Raw genomic sequence first — 14,605 nt, 5'->3', positions numbered from 1 at the left:
AAATCTGTAGTGATACAACCAAATCGAAAACTTAAACAGTAAATATTATACAGCTATATCGAATCCTGCTGTATAATAAAATCCTCAAGGCTCCTGCTCCATAGTCCTGCCTTGAACTACCAGCTCCGTCCATCATGCGACCTGCCCCATGGAATAGGGTGTCCAAGATAACAACTAGGACGTGAGCGCTAACGCCAGTACATAAACATGAGTAAACATATGTATATAATGCATGCAACATGATGACTGGTACAGGGTCATCTGAAAAGTCATGCTCAGAACCGGCGCCACATGAGTGCTTCCACCGCACGGATCAACCTCTGGGTGCAACCACACTCGTCTAGTACACTAGAGTAGACAAACATAAATGCCCCCGCCATCGCGGTACTCTCAGTAACAGACTATCGAGTATAGAGCTGAGCGGCTCTATAGTCAGGTATAACAAGGTATAGGCTCAACGTGTATATGCACATGACATATGAGTATAGAAAACGGTAAATCATACATCATGCCATATAATAATTCCAAATAAATGCAACATATAAACATGTATACCCGCTGGCAATCTCAGTCAATGTGTATGTACCTCTAGGCTAGTTCAAGTATAATAGGATCCTAGGTTCCAAGCCTATATTCAAAAGTTCACTGTATCACTACATAAATTCTATAAGCCTTAACTAAGCTAATAAGTACTCCCAAAACTTAAATAGATTCCCGGACCATACCTTCGTCCGTAGTTAGCCCTTTGAAGTCGCTAGTCCCGGATGACTATAACCACACCTTGGTTATTCCAGAACCTCTATTATAACCGATAGAGCCCTCAAGTGTATATCTCACACTATATAACTGAAGAAGGAAACTCGGGAATTCGTATTTCAAAATGAAATCGAACGAGCCCTATTTATAGGCAAAATTACCGGCCAGGATCGGAACTTCCGATTTCAGGATCGGAGCTTCCGATCCACCTCATTGTATGCATGTGTGACACGTCGGGATCGGAACTTCCGATCGGGCGATCGGAGCTTCCGATCTGCTCTACGTTCAACACTTGTCAAAATTCGTGGCTTAGTCATCGAGCATTGCTGGCAGCTGGAGATCAGAACTTCCGTTCCAGGATCGGAGCTTCCGATCTCGGTGCTTCCGCTGAGCTTTCGAAGTGGCTGGGATAGGAGCTTCCGATCTGGGTTCGGAGCTTCCGATCCGGCCCAAACTCAAAAGCCCAAATTCTCTTCTGAAGCCCAATTAAACTCCGGAATCGGTTAATTACTAACCCTTAATTATGTTTAACATATTATTATCTTAAAATGGAATCTGGGTTACTACATTCTCCCCACCTTTAGATATTTCGAAATAACATCTAAAGACAATTCAAGATAACAATATGAAACATCAAACCATGTTTTATTACAACAACTGTAATTACAACTACATGGTAATAAAAAATACAAAGAAAACAACTCAGGATATTCTGCTTGCATACGACTTTCAGTTTCCCAAGTTGCTTCTTCAACACCTCGGCGCTGCCACTGTTCCATCACAAGTGGTATAGTCTTGTTCCGAAGAACTTTCTCCTTCCTGTCTAGGATACGGATTGGTCGTTCAACAAAAGACAGATCTGACTCTAGCTGAATATCAGTAGACTGAATCACATGAGATTCATCAGCTATATACTGTCGAAGTAACGACACATGAAAAGCGTTATGTATACTGGAAAGATTTGGCGGTAAATCCAAACGATATGCAACATCTCCAATCTTTTCCAGTATCTGGAAAGGCCCAATGAAACGAGGAGATAACTTGCCTTTCATGCCGAATCTCATCACCTTCCTGAAAGGTGATACTCGAAGGAACACATATTCACCAGGCTCAAACTGAAGCTGCGGCGAATATTAGCATAACTGACTTGTCTATCTTGAGCAACTTTGATCCTATGTTTGATCAAATCTACCTTGTCTACAATCTGCTGCACCAATTCAGGACCCTTGACTTGCCGTTCCCCGACTTCATCCCAGAATAACGGAGTACGACATCGTCGACCGTACAATGCCTCGAAAGGTGCCATTTCGATACTACGATGATAACTGTTATTGTAGGCAAATTCGATCAAAGGTACCTGATCCTTCCAAGATAAGCCAAAATCCATGACAGAAGAACGTAGCATATCCTCCAGCGTACGAATCGTCCGCTCTGACTGCCCGTCAGTCTCCGGATGATATGCAGTGCTCAAACTCAGAGTGGTACCCAACGCCTCCTGAAAACTACCCCAAAAACATGAGGTAAATCGCGGGTCTCTATCACTTACTATGCTCACTGAAATCCCATGCAATCGCATTATCTCTTGGATGTATAAACGTGCCATGCAATCATAAGAATACTCCCGGTTATAAGGAATAAAGTGTGCTGATTTTGTCAAACGGTCAACGACAACCCAGATAGCATCACACTGACGTGACGTCATAGGCAAGTGGGTAACAAAGTCCATAGTCACGTGCTCCCACTTCCATTCGGGAATCTCAAGATTCTGCAGTAATCCACCTGGTCGTCGATGTTCAGCCTTGACCTATTGACAAACCAAACATCTCGAAACAAATTGATGCACACTTCTCTTCATCCATTTCCGCCAGAATCTAGTTCGCAAGTCCTTATACATTTTCATGCTTCCAGGATGAACTGATAATCGACTCCTGTGAGCTTGAGAATGAATATCATTCCTGAGCTCCGCATCATTAGGTACAACCACTCGATTAGATAAGCACAATAAACCATCTGCCTGAAAATGAAATCCAGATGTATTAACTCCATTGGCTAGACGTGCCAAACGCTGAGTCTTAACATCAGATATCTGAGCATCTTTGATCCGAGAATACAATGCTGGCTCAGACAAAATAGTATACAACCGAATCCCATTTCTCCCTTTCTTGTGCTTGAGCGTAAAACTCAAAGAACAGCACTCTTGTATCATATGAGATACTTCACTAGTCTGAAGTGCAGAAAGTCTCACTTGCCGACTCAAGGCATCAGCAGTAAGATTAACAGAACCTGGATGATATTTGATTTCACAATCATAATATTTCAGAAGATCCATCCAGCGTCTCTGTCGCATATTCAACTCCGCCTGAGTGAATAAATACTTCAAACTCTTGTGATCCGTGAATATCTCAAATTTCTCGCCATAAAGATAATGCCTCCAAATCTTGAGTGCAAATACAATGGCGGCTAACTCGAGATCATGTACTGGATAATTACTCTCATGCGTCTTCAACTTTCGAGAAGCATAGGCAATAACATGTCCATGCTGTGTCAGAACACATCCTAACCCCTGACCAGAGGCATCAGTATAGACAACATAACCTCCTGATCCAGAAGGTAGAGCTAGCATAGGTGCAGTAGTAAGACGTCTACGCAGCTCGTGAAATGACTCCTCACAATCCGAGGACCATATGAAGGCAACATCTTTTCGAGTAAGCTGAGTCAAAGGCCTGGCCAACTGTGAAAAATTCTCGATGAACCGACGGTAATATCCAGCTAGACCCAAGAAACTACGAATCTCAGCAACCGTCGTCGGACGAGACCAGTTAAGCACTGCCTCTATCTTAATAGGATCAACAGATATCCCTTCATTAGAAATCACATGACCGAGAAACACTACCCGATCAAGCCAGAATTCACACTTGCTCAATTTTGCATACAGCTGCTTATCTCGTAACGTCTGCAACACAATCCTTAGATGTTGTGCATGCTCATCCTTATCATGAGAATATACAAGAATATCATCAATGAAGACGATGACAAATCTATCCAGATACTCTCGAAATACCTGATTCATCAGACTCATAAAGACTGCCGGTGCATTCGTCAAACCAAATGGCATAACCAGAAATTCATAATGCCCGTATCTGGTCCTGAAAGCAGTCGTAGATATATCTGAGTCTCGTACCCGCATCTGATGGTATCCAGATCTCAGATCTATCTTTGAGTAAACAGAAGTACCCTGTAATTGATCAAATAGATCATCAATCCGCGGCAAAGGATACTTATTCTTGATGGTGACACAATTCAACTGCCTGTAATCAATACATAATCGCATCGATCCATCCTTCTTCTTGACAAATAAAACAGGTGCTCCCCACGGAGAAACACTCGGACGAATATATCCCTTATCAAGCAAATCCTGTAATTGCTGTTTCAATTCCCTCATCTCTGACGGTGCTAGACGATAAGGTGCACGGGATATAGGCATAGTTCCTGGTACTAAATCAATACCAAATTCAACCTCTCTCACCGGAGGAAAACCAGGAATCTCATCAGGGAATACATCAGGAAACTCGCTGACAACTGTAGCTGATCAATACCCGGACTACTCGCAGACATATCAACTGCATAGATGAGGTAGCCCTCCCCACCCGACTCCAAGACATGACATGCCTTCAGAGCCGAAACAAGTGGCATCGGAGGTCACGCACCCTCACCATAAAAATACCAGCTATCACCCTCAACCGGATGAAACTGTACCAGACGCTGATAACAATCCACAGTAGCGTGATACAAAGTCAGCATATCTATTCCCAAGATACAGTCAAAATCTGCCATCGCTAATATCATTAAATTAGCTGCTAACACATTACCCTCAAACTCCAGAAGGCAACCCATCACTAGAAGCTTAGTTACTATCTCTTGCTCCAACGGAGTAGATACAACTAAATCCATATCTAATGATACATAAGGTAATCTATGTCTCTTAACAAAGCGACTAGAAATAAAGGAATGCGATGCTCCAGTATCAATTAATACAAGTGCAGGAATACCACATAACAAAAAGGTACCTGCCAACATGCGATCGCTTCCCTCTGTAGCCTGCTCCTGATACAGAGCAAACACCTGCCCTTGAGTCTGAGGACGGTAACCAAAAGAACTCTGTGGTGCTGGCTGCTGACGTGGAACAATAGAAGCCTGAGATCCAACCTGTGATCCCAATCCACAAGCAGAACCCATGCGCTGAGGACAATCTCTCTGCAGATGTCCCTGCTGACCACAAATATAACAAGCACCAGTAGCTCTCCGACATGAAGCTGCAGGATGCTTCCCTCCACAATGGCTACAAAATTCCTCCTTCTTCTTATTCTTCTTTCCGAAACGAAACATACCCCATGAACTACGAGATCCAGATAAAGTAGTAGGAGTAGAAGAAGACGTAGGTCCAGATTGCACAACAGATTGAGCTCGAGGCTCAAAAGATCCACTAGGCTGTGCTGACATCATCAACTGTGCCCGCCTGTTGCTAGTCTCCACAAGACGGCAACGGTTCACCAAAGTCTCAAAAGATACCGGGTCATCACAGACGACAACCTGAGAGTAGATATCTTGGTTCAAACCTTGTAGAAAGATATCATACTTAGACGCATCACTCTCATTAATATGAGGACTGAAAGGTAGCAGATCAAGAAATCGTTGCTGATATTGATCAATAGTCATTGATCCTTGCCTCAAAGTAAGCAACTCCATAGATCGTGCTTGGCGAACAGCCAGAGGAAAATACAATTTCTGGAACTCCCGACAGAAATCCCCCCAAGTCAACTGTCCTCTCTCAGTACATGCCTGAGCAGCTTTGGCATCCCACCAAAAACGTGCTCGATCCTCTAAAACAAATTCTAGAACTTCCAATTTTTGCTCCTCAGTACAATCGAAAGCACGAAAAGTACTCTCGAGTTTAGACATCCAACTCCTCGCCTATTCAGGATTCTTGCCTCCCACCAAGGGTTTCGGTCCTACTTGCATGAACTTATTGATAGAGTAGCGACGTCTACCCTCATGATGACGATGTTGATCATCATGATGGCGGTGACGATGATGATGATGACCACCTCCCTGGCCAACACTACCGTGACTCTCGTCAGCCATATCCTGAAAATAATTGCACATTAAAATCCCAAATGCGCAAGAATTACTCAAAACTAATTCTAAATCCCAAGTACTAATCCCAAAATCTAAGCATTCTCTGATACCAAAAATGTAGTGACCCTGCATGGAATCACCTACTAACTGACAACTAATAGCGTGCATTAAAATTAATACAGAAAAATAACTTAACAGAGTAAAACATGCAGAAACAAAACCATAATTTACATAACAACTTAGTATCATAATCCAGGCTTAAATCTGTAGTGATACAACCAAATCGAAAACTTAAACAGTAAATATTATACAGCTATATCGAATCCTGCTGTATAATAAAATCCTCAAGGCTCCTGCTCCCTAATCCTGCCTTGAACTACCAGCTCCGTCCATCCTGCGACCTGCCCCATGGAATAGGGTGTCCAAGATAACAACTAGGACGTGAGCGCTAACGCCTAGTACATAAACATGAGTAAACATATGTATATAATGCATGCAACATGATGACTGGTACAGGGTCATCTGAAAAGTCATGCTCTGAACCGGCGCCACACGAGTGTTGCCATCGCACGGATCAACCTCTGGGTGCAACCACACTCGTCTAGTACACTAGAGTAGAGAGACATAAATGCCCCCGCCGTCGCGGTACTCTCAGTGACAGACTATCGAGTATAGAGTTGAGCGGCTCTATAGTCAGGTATAACAAGGTATAGGCTCAACGTGTATATGCACATGACATATGAGTATAGAAAATGGTAAATCATACATCATGCCATATAATAATGCCAAATAAATGCAACATATAAACATGTATACCCGCTGGCAATCTCAGTCAATGTGTACGTACCTCTAGGCTAGTTCAAGTATAATAGGATCCTAGGTTCCAAGCCTATATTCAAAAGTTCACTGTATCACTACATAAATTCTATAAGCCTTAACTAAGCTAATAAGTACTCCCAAAACTTAAATAGATTCCCGGACCATACCTTCGTCCGTAGTTAGCCCTTTGAAGTCGCTAGTCCCGGATGACTATAACCACACCTTGGTTATTCCAGAACCTCTATTATAACCGATAGGGCCCTCAAGTGTATATCTCACACTATATAACTGAAGAAGGAAACTCGGGAATTCATATTTCAAAATGAAATCGAACGAGCCCTATTTATAGGCAAAATTCCCGGTCAGGATCGGAACTTCCGATTTCAGGATCGGAGCTTCCGATCCAGCTCATTGTATGCATGTGTGACACGTCGGGATCGGAACTTCCGATCGGGCGATCGGAGCTTCCGATCTTTTCTACGTTCAACACTTGTCAAAATTCGTGGCTTAGTCATCGAGCATTGCTGGCAGCTGGAGATCGGAACTTCCGTTCCAGGATCGGAGCTTTCGATCTCGGTGATTCCGCTGATCTTCTGAAGTGGCTGGGATCGGAGCTTCCGATCTGGGTTCGGAGATTTCGATCCGGCCCAAACTCAAAAGCCCAAATTCTCTTCTGAAGCCCAATTAAACTCCGAAATCGGTTAATTACTAACCCTTAATTATGTTTAACATATTATTATCTTAAAATGGAATCTGGGTTACTACAAGGGGAGTATGGGTCAGATTCATATCTCATTTCGAGGTCTAACGAGGTAGAATCGTATAGTTCCTTAGTTATCCTATTGAGAAGAGTTTAGTGTTTAGTTGCTAAGTATTATGGGAACTTGTGAATTTCTTAAGAGCTCAAGTTGTATATCATGCGAGTTAAGTTTAAGTGGTAAATAGACGATAAGCGTAGTTTTTTTGTTAGAAAGTTTTAAGTCTTGGTCGAGGTCGACATAAATTATTTATTGGTTATATGGACTCTATAGCTTGGAATTCCGACGTAGGATATAAGGTTATCAAAATATAAGTTATCAAATGACTTAAAAATCAAAGAATTTGTAGGTTGTAGAACTTGACAGTTGCGGTAGGGTGACATTTTTAAGTTTATGAATTTAGATCGAAAGTAAATTTGAGAAGTGATAAAATTTCATCTAGGATAAGACCACTTGGGAACAGGTAAGAAATGTGAATTTTATATTGCAATGAGAGTTAGTTAGTTTTTTGATGATATAGATAACAGTAAGCATCAGAGCGCGCAGCGAAAGCTGTTTTGGGCCAACTCTTGTAGGTGCAAAGTTGGAAATTTAGTGTTGATTTGGTCTAAGGCATTCGAACCTAGTTAGTAAATCCTTGAATTTTGAGGACGAAATTCCATTTAAGGGGGGAAGGAATTGTGATGCCTAAAATCCAATCTACTAAATCTCATGAATTAATTTAATAAATATTGGAATTATTATTGTTTTAGTTTAATTGATTTAAATTCTTTATATGAATTATGTGTTAATAAATATTTTTAATATTTATTCAAATGATTTAATTTTACTAACTATTTAATTAATATTTTTAATTGTTTAGGTTTATCTCTCCAAATGATTTTATTCTGCAATTTAAATTGCTTTAAATATTTTAAAGGTTTAAGCTTGCATATTTAAATGATTTTAATTGTTTAGTTTATTCATTTAAATGATTTTAATTGTTTAGCTTATTTATTTAAATACTTTTGACTGCCCAACTTATTTATTTTAAATAACTTAAGTTTAGCGGTTAGTTTTTTAAATTATTTTAAATGACTAGCTTATTTATTTTAAATGCTTTTAACTGTCCAAGTCGTTTTAAATGTTTTTATTCCGTTTGTGTATTTATTTAAATTAAACGTTCGTCTAGTTTGTTTAAATTATTTTAATCACTCTGTTTATTATTTAAAAATCTTATTTATCGTTGCAACATCAAAATATTTAAAGTGTTGATTTTAATTCCTAAGTTAGTGCTTAAATTCCTTCAGATGTTATTTGTTTAATTATTAAGTTAATTATTCTTGAGATTCTTGAGTTCAGTGACTTCCAGTTCCGGTATGCGGCGACGGTGGATTTCGGCGGTAAATTCCAAGATTTTATTTCAAGAATTATAAGTTGAGAGAAATGAGGAAATTAAATGAAAGTTTGATTTTAGAAGTTTTCGGGTGTCAAAAGTCACTTTTAACGTATTCTTGAGCTTATTCTTTAACTTTTTCAAAAGTTAGAATTTTCTTAAACTCGGACTAGTAGAACCCAATTTAATATTTTTTAATTTGGGGTTTATAAACTTAGGAATTTTATTAGTGTAAGTTAGTAGGCAAAAGTTATAGTACTTTAAAGTTGTACTTTTAAACAACACTCGCACCTACTTTTAATTACTTACACTTATGCTTACACACACATGTATACACTACACACTCAAAATTTTAAACCTAAAATAACACATTTCACAAACCCTAGCACTCCCTTACTCCAACTAGCCGCCCCCTTCATTCTCTCTTTCCCTCATTTTCTCTCCCACCTTCGGCCGCCTCTTTCCCAGCCCTTCCGGCCGCCCCCGCCCTCCAGCCACCATAGCCGACTGGAGTTCGTGTGTAGGGAGTGTAGCAAGCTGCTGGCCGTGGTGTCCAGTTCCTTTTCCATCATTTCTTTGAGTTTTCTTAGCTAAGGCAAGTGTATGCATTTTCTTGGGCATTCAAGCTAGCTAACTATGTTCTTGAGCTATATTCTTTGCAAATTTTCAAAATGCCTATGTATTTGACATGTTGTGTTTGGTTTTTAAGGATTTTCAGCAAGGGGTTATGTTAGATTTTTGAATTTTGGTTATGCATGATGTTTAAAGAGTTGTTTGGTAAAATGTGTCTTGAGAAATGAAGGGTTTGTTACATATTGCTTTTTTTTTGAAATTTCAGAAGTTTCATGCCCTATAAATTCGAAATTTGTATGGTGTTAGGGCTGAGATTGAAGTGTGTTTGGAGCATTTTGATGATTTGTATTGGGCTTGATTGAATTCCCATGAGTTTGATGCATTTTGGTGCATGGTCAAGTTGTTTTTGAAATGTTGTGTTGAAAAGTGTTGAGGGCTGCCTAGGTGTTTGGTGTAAGTCCTAAGAGATGTTAATAAGTTTGTTTGGTGGTTTGGAAGGAGGTAGAGGTAAGGATAAAGGGGCTTGGAGGTGTTTCCTCAAGGTAGAAGTGTTGTAGAGTGATGTTTTTTTGGGGCAGGGGCTACTGATTTTGGAGTAGGGGAGGCATCAAGCAAGGTCTGGGCGTGGCTAGAGCTGATCCTAGGTCAAGTTTATGATGTGGTGGTTATGTCGGTATAAAATGGGCTCGTTTCGGTTAAGTTTTCAATGGGTTAAGGGTCTTTGAAGTTTAGGTGTTGGTGCAAAATTTTAGGAGGAAAAAGGGGCTGTCCGGAGTTGGTTTGTGTTTGTATGGCTTGGGCTGTCAAATGAGGTTACAAACTAGAACTATGGTTAGTTTTTAGTGTTTGGAGAGTGTCGGTTCGAGCGGGGTCGAATTCGGTTAAGGTAAGTTCGGGATAAGGGCTTTTTGGTTTGATTGCTCGGGTTATGCCTTGTTTGTGAGAATTAGAGCTAAGGTTGGGTATTTCGACCTAGGGGCAGCCACTCTGACACTTAACACCCACATTTTTATGTTGAGTTTCATTTCCTAAAGTTGCATACTTGTGTGCTTGAGTCTCGTATTTGAGCCGAGTAAATGTTTACAAAGGAAGTCGCTTCTATTCTTGCATGCTAAATATTTTGAGTCGAGTCAAAGAAGGAAAAAGAAAATATTTTTTTGAATGAAGTGAGTTGATTGTGACAAGACAGGGTATTGATAGGTTGGGGGATGCCTCACTCACTTGCCGAATAGACGGGTAGAACGAGATCGGGAGACATCCCGGGATCCCTACCAAAATAGACGGGTAGTGTGAGATCGGGAGATATCTCGGGATCCCTACCAAATGAAAGATAAAGGGGTAAGTCGCGTCGGGAGAAATCCCGGCGTCTTGCCGGCATAGTGCACTGCTGCCATTGATCGATCAAAACAAAGGGTCACAATTCAAGGATCTAAGTTTATAGTTTCTGTTTCAGTATCAGTTTGACTCGTCTTAATTTATTCAGTTTTCAGTCATGCATGAGTTTCAGTAAAGGTAAGAAAGTTCAAGAGTTTCATAGCGTGAGTTGGCGTATGTTCATTGTTTACATGTTGTCACATTCTCTTGTAGCATGCGCATTCTTACAGCTTAAGTTTCAAGTATATTATGTACAGTATTTTGAGTATTACTGCAGTTACTTTAAACCTTTGTTATTACACTGTTTATACTTGCTGAGTCATTAGATTCATTATGCTTGTTTGTTTTCCAGGTGAGGAGGAGTACCTAGGGACCGAGGGGCAGGATCCTCGAGGTTGAGGTCACTGGCGGTGCAAGGCCCTATGATCGTTGCTATTTTTTTTAGTTCCGCATAAGACTCTGTTTTGAAATAAAGAATTTTACTATGAGTACTTTCAGTATTAGCCAAGATGTGTTTTCATGTGCTTGAATTTTTATTATTTGAAGTTTGTTATCGCTATTATTGCAACCGTGTGGGGTTGCCTTTATTTTCGAAGTTTATGATTATCGCAGCTTGAATTTCTTTTATCACTTTTACCTCTTTATGTTAGAATTGATGCGTGTGTCAGGGTGGTTTGTTTACTTTCAAACAAGTCATGGCAAATTTTTTTAAAAAAAATCTTTATTTTTCTTTATTATTTAATTAAGATTAGAGGATAGGGTCGTTTCAGTTTTGGTATGTTGTGCTATCATCGCATATTTAATCTAAATAAATTAACGAAACTAGATTTAACAATTGAAGTTATCTTGATTGTTAGATTTTAGGATTAACTGTTTTCACTAATCAAAAATCTATTTTTAATCAACATGGAACGCTATCGTGCCCAGTTGGTTATTGATAAGTTTTGACTGGATTCTAGGTTTGGTCAATTACAAGAGGAGAACACAAAAATCTTAGAGGTTGTTCCTATGATTTAAGATTAATTGCAAGAAACTTCATGAATAAATTATTAGTTAGCCGATGAACAGTGATACAATTGGAATACGAAAATTGCTCGAATCAGAGTTTGATAAAATATTGAATTTATCATTTAATTATTTGATTTATTTATTTATTAATTTCTCACATTATTTTTAATTTGTTATTTTTATTCAAAACCAAAAATCCCCCTTTTAGTTACATTCACTTGAAAGAAATAAATATCCGTTTCATGTGGATTCGACCCTGCTCACTCCTATACTCGTTTTGTTAAGGAGTAGGAATTTTAAGTTCGTTGGCTAACGACAGGCCTATCACAAAACCCTCGATGGTAGGTAAGAAAGGTAAGACTTTAAACTCTGAGGTTAATGTTGATGTTGATATGTCTACTCTTCCTTTTCCGCAAAGAGCTAAGCAGCTACAATTTGATTATCATTTTAAAAAGTTCCTTTAAATTTTCAAGAAACTGCATACTAACATTCCTTTCGTAGATGCCTTAGCTCAGATGCCAAGTTATGCTAGATTCTTGAAGGACATATTGACAAACAAAAAGAAGTTGAATGATACAACGCAGGTTACCCTGAATGAGGAATGCTCCGCGGTGCTCCAAAATAAGCTTCCACCAAAATTTCAAGATGCAGGGAGTTTCTCTATACCTTGTAACATAGGTCATCTTTCATTTGATAATGTGTTGTGTGACTTAGGAGCAAACATCAATTTAATGCCATATGAACTTGCTAATGTAAGGACCCGATATTAATATATTAATTAATTTGTGTGTTAAAAATATGTATTTATAAATATCGGTTTATAGACGATATTAAAATAAATATGTTATTTATAGAGAACACAGGAGTTGAAATAACTCGAACCGGGTCAAGTTTGAACCCCGAATGAATAAAATAAGACACACATTAAACTAATACATATCCATATATACATATATAATATATATATATCATAATATCTTTCTCTTTCCACCGTCTCTCTCTCGCGTATCCTTCTGTTTCTTTTGTTTTAACTTTATTCATCGCTTCAAATCGCCGTAACTTTTCCGTCGGTTATCGATTTTCAAAAGTAAATATAGTTCTGGAATCCTCGCAACGTAAGCTTTAATTTGATATTTCGACTTTTAAAGTCGTTTATTCGATATTTGGTTATTGATAGGATGTTTTGATATGAAATATAAAGTTGTAGAAATGTTAGTTTGAGTTTTAGACTTAGTTCCGATAATTCTCAGATTTATACTAGCGATTAGGAATTAATATGCATAAATGGTTTTTCACAGGATTGGAGTATTCGAATAATACTTGAGATATTTATGTGGTAAATTAAATGTTGGTTGAGGTACATATGAGCTGTTTAATTACGACGCCTATAATGGCATGTAATGATATTAAGTATTTTGTAATGAGTGATAACGTGTTTTATGTGCTTATGTGGATTATATGATTGCATTCACTCATTTACAATTTTTCATAGCACGTTGAGCCTTGACTCATTTGATTGCTATTGATATTGATCTCTTGAGATGTATTGAGTCATCGATGGAGCGAGTGACATTATTTAGTGCAATCTTGAGTTAGCACGAGACCGAGCGGGTAGCAACCGTGCTCTCGATGCTACGTACGACACTCCTGATGACAGCATGAGGCCGGACGGGTAGCTCCTGTCGCCCTCGATGCTACGTGAGTGGATTAGCAGTGATGATTCTAGGTCTGCTGCGTTCCTGGCACGGGTGGCCACTGAGATTATTGTGATACGATTATTTGGACTCTATTTGGTATCCCTTATTCCATTGATACCTGTCACGCATTACATTGCATTTCATTGCATTGTACTTGATTTTATTAATGTCAGTTATATTTGTCGTAATTTTTCTAGTTCGTCGTACTGGGTTTCGACCCCTGTTTTCTTTTTATGCTGTGGTTGTTTGTGATTCCATAGCAGGTTATCCAGGGAGATTTGACGCATCTGGTTGAGCGTCATCTAGTGGTACCCAGTGAGTCGAGCGTGGAGTCGAGTTCCCAGATATATGTATATATCAGTTTGGCGAGTTTTATATTTGCCGGGGTGATGCCCTGTGTATTTGTATCGATAGTTTTGGACTTTGTTTTGGATTTTTATTTGTGTGATCGAGCCTTGCCGGCTCTGCATGTGTTTAGTCCTGGCCAGTGCGGCTATAGGTTTGTAAATTGGTGTTGTGTCTCTATTTTTGAGTATATATTGTTGGTTGTGTTATACAGGTTTTTGGGATGTCCTATTTACGAATAGGTCATGCCGAATTTTCTGTAGGCCCAAAATGCAAATTTTAACTCGTTTTCGCTGTTTACATTAGTTAATCCTGGTTGTTTTATCCTTAAATATTAAATCAGGACACGGGCCCTTTCATTTGGTATCAGAACATAAACTGGGATATGCTCGAATTAGAGTTTAGGACACTAACAATATGGTTGCGTATGTGTGTGACTACTTGTTCTTACGTGACTTACTTGTTGTGTTGATTATTTGAACTTATCTGATAGAACCAATAGTTTTTGGCTTTAGAACATACTTTATGAATTCTTTAGAACTCTGAGTTCCTATCATAGTTTTCTGTTCGTTACATTCTTTCTGCCTGTATTTAAATCCTTGTGTCTTGTAGAATGGCACCAGGAGGAAGAGGTAGAAAAAGAAAGGAAGTTGTAGAAGAGTTTGCAACCGAAAATATTAGAAATATTGATGATATTGTCAGGGGAAGACGTGGTCGACCAGTTGTTCAGCCTCCGAGAGATGTGGAATTAGAGGTGGAACAAC

Source organism: Henckelia pumila, chromosome 1, assembly GCF_033568475.1.
Source record: "Henckelia pumila isolate YLH828 chromosome 1, ASM3356847v2, whole genome shotgun sequence".
NCBI classification, from domain to species: Eukaryota; Viridiplantae; Streptophyta; class Magnoliopsida; order Lamiales; family Gesneriaceae; genus Henckelia; species Henckelia pumila.
This window is presented reverse-complemented; position numbering follows the sequence as displayed.